Raw genomic sequence first — 7,965 nt, 5'->3', positions numbered from 1 at the left:
GCCTTAGCCGCTTGAGCCACAGGCGCCAAGCCTCCACTTTATTTTCTTTAGGTCTTCGCCTGTCAGTTACGTGGGCACACAGACCAACTCTCAGACATTTGACTTTAGCCAGGATCTTGAGCTTCCTAAAGACAAAACATTCTATTGTGAACAGTCAGATAATTCCTCCTATATCAATTACGTAGAAAAGAGTAAGCTAATGACCCGTTTCAATCCCTTAATGGGAATTCAGCCCAGTAGCCCTCGTAACTCGCACAGCTGTGTTCAGAGATCAAGATGTGTAATCTAATAATATGTCCTCTCATATTAATACATAATAAAAAAAATCAAAATGTTCTATTTAAGACAAACTGGTGATTGAAGGTTAGCAAAGAAATGACTGGACTGATTGATGTTGCTGACATCAGTAAATACCAATTCATTTGACTATTGGTCTGAGCACAGAAATGAATCAGACCCCACGCTGCCTTGAGTAAGCTTACAGTCTAGAGGCAAGAGTAACATCCCTCAGACTGTTAGAATTCTTTAGGGATGTATGCTAAAGAGTATGGCTGGGACGAAAAGAAACAGTGGCCCACCACCTACATAGTAAACTAGGATGGGCTAGTGGCTCCTTCCTGGAAAATCAACCCTGAAGAAAAGAGGGTGAGGGCAGGGCCTGTGGCTCAGTGAGTAGGGTGCCGGCCCCATATACCGAGGGTGGCAGGCTCGAACCTGGCCCCAGTCAAACTTACAACAACAAAAATAGCTGGGCATTGTGGCAGGCACCTGTAGTCCCAGCTACCTGGGAGGCTGAGGCAAGAGAATCGCCTAAGCCCAAGAGCTGGAGATTGCTGTGAGCTGTGATGCCACCGCACTCTGCCAAGGGTGACAAAATGAAACTCTCTAAAAAAAAACAAAAGAAAAGAGGGTGAAATGGGTTCCAGGGACTAATAACAGCAAAAAAATGGGACACGTGCACCCTCACTGAAGACTGTCTGGAGCTGGGGGGGTATTAGAAGTGGGTGGCTGTTGCCTGGGGCCGAGAAGAGCTGGAAGGACAAGAAACGCCATGAAGGACAAAACTGTTCAAAGATTAAGATGTTCTAGTCAAGGGAAGAATTCTGTTTGCTTCTCCTCAGCATGATCTTGAGATGGTCACTGCCATCTCAGCCATACAGTATCAGCAGTGACAGCCCAGGCTTCTAGTGCCACAGGACACTGGACAAAGGCAGCACAACACAAAAGCTCAGCAGTTAATAAGAACAAGTGCAGACTCTAGGCATCCCTCCCCAGCCTCCAGCCCCAGGGCTGCTGGGCCTGTATGGTACATCAAGCTGACATCTAGTCACACCTCTCCTCCCCATGTAAGTGCTATGCCCTGGCCCTCTATGCTCTGGGCTGGAGAAAGGTATGTCTTTTTGTAATTCATGCCCAGAGGGAGCTAACTTTTTGTGACTGGTACAATGTGTATGGAGGAGAGGAAGTCTAGTTGCATAACAAAAAACGGGCATAAAGCAACAATTTATTATATTTCATGATGTTGCTGCTCAACAGGACCGTCCTATTGGTCTGACATGGGTCTCATGTCTCTGTTGGGTCTCATAGCTAGTGGATGGCTGGCTGGCGCCTCAGTGACCCTCCATGAGGCCTTTCTGTTCAGCGTCTCATCCTCCAGCCTTTCTGTGTGGCCTCTCTCTCCAGCAGATTCTCCTGGACTTATATGACAACCCAAAGCTCCAAGAGGGAGGAAATGGAAGCTACCAGGCTTTCCAAAGAATGTTACTTCTTTTGTATGCTATTCCTCAAAGCAGGCACAGCCAATGCAGATTCAAGAGAGGACATAAGCTATGGAGGAGCTGCATGCAAGCACAGGAAGGGAGGTCTTGCTTAGAGCTGTCTTCGTAGGCTAGCTATGATAGGCAAAGTACCTGTGCATGTCCTGTTCTTTCTGCATATCTGAAGAGAATCAGGCAAAATGTCTACTCACCTTTTCAGATTCAGATCAAAATGTCCTCATATTAATCAGAACCTCCCACTGCAAGTTATAAAACTCCAACTCAAGCAATGTATGCAAAAAAAGAGGCAATTTATCTACTTAGGTGCCACATAACTAAAACATTCAGAGATCATAAGATGGCATAAAGATGGGTGACACCTGTGGCTCAGTGAGAAGGGTGCTGGCCCCACATACCAAGGGTGGTGGGTTCAAACTCGGCCCTGACCAAACTACAACAAAAAATAGCCAGGCATTGTGGCAGGTTGCCTATAGTCCCAGCTACTTGGGAGGCTGAGGCAAGAGAATCACCTAAGCCCAAGAGCTGGAGGTTGCTGTGAGCTGTGACACCACAGCACGGTACTGAGGGCGACAAAGACTCTGTTTCTTAAAAAAAAAAAAATGGCATAAAGAATCAGTCTTACTCCCCCACCCTCTACTGTGCTCTGGTTCCGACTGCCCTCTTTGCACAGGAAGGAAAGGTGACCATCAGCATCTGCAGGCTTAGATTTCACCCGCTTCTTTACTTCAGTAGAGAGAGCACTTCTTTCCTAATAGTTCTAATGAAAGACACAGGGCAGGCTTTCCTTGACCTGGCCTGAGTGCTGTCTTTACTGCCGTAGGTAGCATGAGGTCCACCACATGGACCTGGTGTACTGAGAATAGAGAATAGATATTCCTCAAGGATATATGGCCCTCTGTGAAGGCTTCCCTGACATTGTTATTCACTGTCTCCTCCAGTTTCCCCTCCTAATCATGCTTACTAGACAGTGTAGTTGTCATTTGTTTTTCTGCCCCCCTTGCCAGGCTGTAAGCTGCTGGCTCTGACTCCTGTTTCTGCTGCTGCACCAACTGGGGTTGCTTTTGAGCCTTGCAGAGTTGCCCATGTTTCTTCTTTTATTAAGAGAATCTTGGATCTCAGCCCCAGGTGTGAGGTGTAACCCAAGCAGGACTCACCTGGGACTGATCTGTGCTAAGCTAAGAAGGCATGCAATGGTGGCAGCCAGCACCATCTTCCCCAAAACCTGGAAAGGTGAGACAGTGATGAAGACGCTGAGTCTCTGTGCCAGCTACTGATGGCCTTATTTTGGTAGTTATTTCTTTTAGCTTGTGACATTTCCCAGACCCTATTCCAGATTTATGAACCAATAAATTATTGGGGGTTTTTTGCTTACCTTAGTTTGAGTTGGGCTTCTTTCACAATCAAAATAATTCGAATTTGATTCAGTAAGTGTATTGCACAGATGGATGGGTAAATGAATAGCAAGATGAACATTCAGGGGATGGCCATGCTCATTAATGTAGCTATCATGTCTGTTATTTCCATTTTCTTTTCTTCTTAACCCTCCTCCATTTTGATCTCTTTTTTTTAAATCTCAAGTTGCTCGCTCTTAGCTCCTCTCTTCCCTCTTTCTTCCTTCTTTCTCCTCTTCCTTTTCCTTAGGACTTTAACTGTTAATCACATGAGCACACAAACCAGCTCTCAGACTTTTGACCCTTAGCCAGCATCTTGATCTGCCTAAAGACAACACATTCAGTCATGAACAATACGATCAAATAATTCTTCTTGCCTTAATTATGCAGCCTGGAAGAGCTAAGTGGACTGAATCCAGCCAAACCATAGGGCAGGGCTGCCTGAAGCTTTGGGGCTCAGCCCTGCATCAGTGTGCAGAGGATTCCAGACCTGGTGTCAGAGAGGTTATTCTGGTGTCTTAAGACCCAGTGTCTGCTTTCAGGTTTCCAAGGTGCTTGGGGCCCATTACTTCTTTTCTTCTTGCCTATTTCTCCCCTTGGGAATAGGAATGTATACCCTATTCTTGTCCCATAATTGTATCTTGGAAGTACATAATTTTTTTTTTTTTTTTGAGACAGAGTCTCACTTTGTTGCCCTCAGTAGAATACCGTGGCATCATAGCTCACAACAACCTCAAACTCTTAGGCTCATGTGATCCTCTTGCCTCAGCCTCCCGAGTAGCTGGGACCACAGGGCCCACCACAATGTCCAGCTATTTTAGAGATAGGGTATCGCCCTTGCTTAGGCTGGTCTCAAACTCCTGAGCTCAAGAGATTCACTCACCTCAGCCTCTCAAGAGAATTTGTTTTGATTTCACAGATTCACGGGTGACACTTTGAATTCTTGAGTTGATACTGAGACAGGTTAAGTCTTTGGGCTTATAGGATTGGAATGAATGTATTATTTGTATGTGAGAAAGACATGTGGCCAGGGTAGAATGCTATGGTTTCAATGTTTGTCCCCTACAAAACTCATGTTGAAATTTAAACCCTAATGTGGCAGTTTTGAGAAGTAGAGTCCTTAAGAGTTAATGGAGAGTCCTTAAGAGTTAAGTAGAGTCCTTAAGTCATGGTTAATGAGTTAATAGATTAATGGGTTATCTCTGGAGTGGATTGCTGGCTTCATAAGAGGAGGAAGAGAGATTTGACCTGGCACACAAGCAGGTCCAGCCCCCCCCCCCACCACCACCACCATGTGATTCCCTATAGTACCTTGGGACTCTGCAGTGAGTTCCCACCCGTAAGAAGGTCCTCCCAAGATGCTGTCACTCAACCATGGACTTCTCAACCTGTATAACGGTAAGAAATGAATTCCTTTGCTTACAAATTACTCAGTTAGGGGTATTCTGTTATAAAAAACAGAAGATAGACTAAAATAAATGTGGACCATGACTTTATGAGTCTAGGACCTGGAATTGTCAGGGTCCCCAGAGGTGGGGATTGTTGTTCAGACTGACTGCAATAAACTAAAATTCACAGGAGACTGATGAGTGAAACAGGTCCCAAGGTTTATCTGAAAGACAAGATGAACAACTATGTGACCACAATGTTGGTGATGGAAGATCCATGAATCCTCTTCAGTAGGAAAATGCATGAGAAGATAAGCTGTACTAGAGGATGTTTGATGTGCCTGAAATATAGACCTTATGGAGCCATTTAGATAGAATAGTCTAACACCTCTTCTCTAGGGCTGGAGGCTTGGTGACCAAGGACCAGGACTGGTGACCAAAATTTCTCACTCCTATGCAGTATCAAGGACACTGCTGACCCTCTCCTCCCCATGTAAGTGCTGTGCCCTGGCCCGCTGTGTTCTGGCCTAGAGAAAGGGTGTCTTTTTCTAATTCATCTGCCCAGAGACAGTGACTTTCTTATGACTGACATAATGTATATGGAGGAGGGGAAGTCTAGTTGCTGTACTCACTGACTCCCATGATGACTACAAGTCCAAATGTAGGGCTATTTGACATAAGGCTTAATCCAGACGTCTACAAAGTCTAGAAACAGGACAAATTTATTTTATTTCATTTCATTTTATTTTATTATTTATTTATTTATTTTTGAGACTAAATTTCACCTGTCACACCTGCAGAGTGTTACAGTGTCATAGCTCATAGCAACCTCAAACTCTTGGGCTCAAGCAATCCTCTTGCTTCAGCCTCCCGAGTAGCTGGGACCACAAGCACCCAGCACAACACTCAGCCATGTTTAGAGATGGGGTATCTCTCTTGCTCAGGCTGGTCTCCAACTCTTGAGCTTAAGCAATCTGCCCATCTTGGCTTCCCAGAGTGCTAGGTTTACTGGCTTGAGCAACCTCATCTGGCCTCAACAAATTTATTTTTTTAAAGTATGTTAATCATGGGCAGCACCTGTGGCTCAGTAAGTAGGATGCCGGCCCCATATACTGAGGGTGGTGGGTTAGAACCCAGAGCCGGCCAAAACTGCAACAACAATAAAAAAGAATAAAAAATAAAAGTATGTTAATCACATTTCAAATAGTGATGCATACATCCTGGCTGTCGTCTTTCCTTGTTTGGGCCTCAGGCCACAGTTTTACTCAGATAGGGTCTGGTAGAATGAAGTTTCACATCCCAATCATATCTTCCCTGTATTAGGAATTAGTTGGCTCAAATAGCTTTAAAAGAATAGCTATAATAACTTTTTTTAAAAAGCTTGTGGCTTGATCTGGGCGATTATGCTACTCTCAACATGCTCACCTCCATGATAACATCAGGTGCTGCCAGATCTTTCAAGGTTCAAGCCCAGCAGGAAAGAGGGAAGGGTTCCCTTGACAGTCCAGCAAATGTCCTGGCCTGACTCATTTCCATCCCTGAATAAAACACCATGATCAGAGGAATGTCATACTCTGGCCAGATGGTTGCTACTCCTGGAGCTGGATTTTCTTCAGTGTCAAAACATATATGGAAAGTGGGAGAATGGGAGAAGAGAAATTGGGGCTGCTATTGCTGGAAGAAAGGGAGGGAGAGGTCTGAGATCCATATTCTTGTCAAGCCTTCACCTCCATATGCACAGACCTCCTTCCAGATGCTTCTCAGGGCACTGTTTCCTTCCAGCTTCTCTCCCAGTGTGTGGTGCCTAGAGGAGACACCTCAACAGAGGCATTTTAGAATGAGGGAAATAGATGAGGCTTCCCATTCAGAGTTAAGATACAGTCCCTGAAGACTCATCTGTGAGAATTGTTGGGAAGGGGAAAGGCAGCAAATCACTTTCAGTTTTTAAATATACATTACTTTTTTTTTTAAATTGAGACAGAGTCTCACTTTCTTGCCCCAGTAGGGTGCTATGGTATCATAGCCCATAGCAACCTCAAACTCTTGGGCTCAACCGATCCTCTTGCCTCAGCCTCCCATGTAGCTGGGATTACAGGTGCCCACCACTACTCCCAGCTATTTTTAGAAATGTGGGTCTTGCCCTTGCTCAGGCTAGTCTCAAACTCCTGAGCTCAGGCGATCCACCTACCTTGGTTTCCCAGAGTGCTAGGATTACAAGTATGAGCCACCCACAGCACCCAGCCTTATACATTACTCTTTTTTTTTTTTTTTTTGAAAAAGAGCCTCAAGCTGTCCCCCTGGGTAGAGTGCCGTGGCATTACAGGTCACAGCAACCTCCAATTCCTGGGCTCAAGCGAGTCTCCTGCCTCCTCCTCCCAAGTAGCTGGGACCACAGGCGCCCGCCACAACGCCTGGCTATTTTTTGGTTGCAGCCATCATTGTTGTTTGGTGGGTCCAGGCTGGATTCGAACCCGCCACCTTAGGTGTATGTGGCTGGCACCTTAGCCGGTTGAGCTATAGGCGCCGAGCCTATACATTACTCTTTTTCTTTCAGGCAGAGTCTTTATCTGTCACCCAGGCTAGAATGCTATGACATCAGCCTAGCTCACAGCTACCTCAAACTCCTGGGCTCAAGAGATCCTCTTGCCTCAATCTCCCTAGTAGTTGAGACTACAGGTACCCACCATGTCATCTGGTTAATATTTCTATTTTTAGTAGAGTGTGCTCCAAGAGTGCTAGGATTACAGGTATGAATCACCATGCCCAACCAAGTATATGTTACTTTTTAAAAGATTAAACCACTTTTTTTGTTGTTATAAAAATAACTTATTAAAAAAATTCTTGTAGTCATGGTTTAAAAAAATTAAAACATAAAAGGTATGAAGAAGGAACTGGATGTCTCATCCCTGTCCCTGCTCCAACCACACTTCCCCAAAACAGGCATTTGAATTGATTACAATGCCTTGGCCTTAAATGACAAACAAAACAAAACAAGGGCCAGGGGAACTGGCCCACACCTGTAATCCTAGCACTCTGGAAGGCTGAAGTTGGAGGATCCCTTGAGCTGAGGAGTTTGAGACCAGCTGAGCAAGAGTGAGACTCTGTCTCTACTAAAAACAGAAAAATCAGCCGGGCCAAGCACCTATAGTTCTAGCTATTGGGAGGCTGAGAGAGAAGGATCGCTTGAGCCCAGAAGTTTGAGATTGCTGTGAGCTAGGCTGATGCCACAGCACTCTAGCCTGGGCAGCAGAGCAAGACTCTGCAGCAAAAATAAATAAATAAATAAATAAATAAATAAATAAATGAAGGCGTTGCCTGAGGCTCAAAGGAGTAGGGCACTGGCCCCATATGCCAGAGGTGGCAGGTTCAAACCCAGCCCCGGCCAAAAATCGCAAAAAAAAAAAAAAA

At 45.1% G+C, this 7,965-nt stretch overlaps 1 pseudogene; it reads left to right on the top strand.

Annotated features, from left to right (window-relative positions):
• Positions 1-7,965, top strand: part of LOC100941186 — a 17,525-nt pseudogene that overhangs the window by 1,725 nt on the left and 7,835 nt on the right.

This window comes from Otolemur garnettii, unplaced genomic scaffold, assembly GCF_000181295.1.
Source record: "Otolemur garnettii isolate 467f Iridium unplaced genomic scaffold, OtoGar3 scaffold00146, whole genome shotgun sequence".
Classification (NCBI taxonomy): domain Eukaryota; kingdom Metazoa; phylum Chordata; class Mammalia; order Primates; family Galagidae; genus Otolemur; species Otolemur garnettii.
This window is presented reverse-complemented; position numbering and strand designations above follow the sequence as displayed.